The 903-nt window shown below is 34.9% G+C and overlaps 1 pseudogene; it reads right to left on the bottom strand.

Moving 5' to 3' along the window:
• Positions 1–288: 288 nt before the first annotated feature.
• Positions 289–463, bottom strand: LOC119042871 (uncharacterized; annotated as a pseudogene).
• Between the last annotated feature and the right edge of the window lie 440 nt (positions 464–903).

Below are 903 nucleotides of genomic sequence, written 5' to 3'. Positions count from 1 at the left end.
AAGAGAAATACCATATAATCTCACCTATACGTGGAAGCTAATCAAACAAGCAAGCAAAATACAACTAGACACATTGATATAAAGAATAATCTGACAGTAATCAGAGAGGAGGAGGGAGAGAAATAATAGGGGATAACGGGAAGGGCATTGAGGAACATGTATGAAGGACATATGGACAAAGCCAAAGGGGGTGAGTACAAGGGTGAAAGACAGGGATGGGTGGGGCAGAGGGTCATGATGGGGTGAAAATGGAGACACATGTACTTGAACAACAATAAAAAATTTTAAAAATTATATAAATTAGAAAACAGCTGCACAATATTTTGTGTCAACTTCTGTCAGTTCGGCCAAACACAAAAATGCCAAGACAGAACTTGAAACTTGGCACTGCTTTATTACAGTTACTTTAAACTGATAAGAACAGATACTGCACTTGATCTTAGCCAAAAGGCTCAGAAGTGATAACACAAATGATATTTTAGCTCTAATCTTATTTTATAGAACTAAATACATCAATTCTATCTTGAACTGGTTTTCAAGAGAAAGAGACCTTAAACAAATAGACAAAACTAAATCAAAAGCATTTTTAGGCCTGTTATATAGAGTTGGTTTATATTGCAACAATCAGCTAAATTTGCAGGTTTTATGGGCTACAGATGGTAGTGGGATTGAACTTTTTAGACTTATGATATCTTTATGGAGATTTGGATTTATTCATTATTATATCAGGTTTGATGGCAAAATTATGAGGTTAGAACTCATAGAGGTTAGAACTTTCAGGTGAAAGTGGACAAATTAGCTGCAGTGAGAGACATTTTCTCAGCATTTGTAGAAAATTGATAATTACGTTACTCTATGGGACAGAACATAACAATAGATGAAATGCTACCTGGATTTAGAGAC

The sequence above is a fragment of the Artibeus jamaicensis genome, unplaced genomic scaffold (genome assembly GCF_021234435.1).
Source record: "Artibeus jamaicensis isolate MK-2021 breed Jamaican fruit bat unplaced genomic scaffold, CSHL_Jam_final contig_414, whole genome shotgun sequence".
NCBI classification, from domain to species: domain Eukaryota; kingdom Metazoa; phylum Chordata; class Mammalia; order Chiroptera; family Phyllostomidae; genus Artibeus; species Artibeus jamaicensis.
This window is presented reverse-complemented; position numbering and strand designations above follow the sequence as displayed.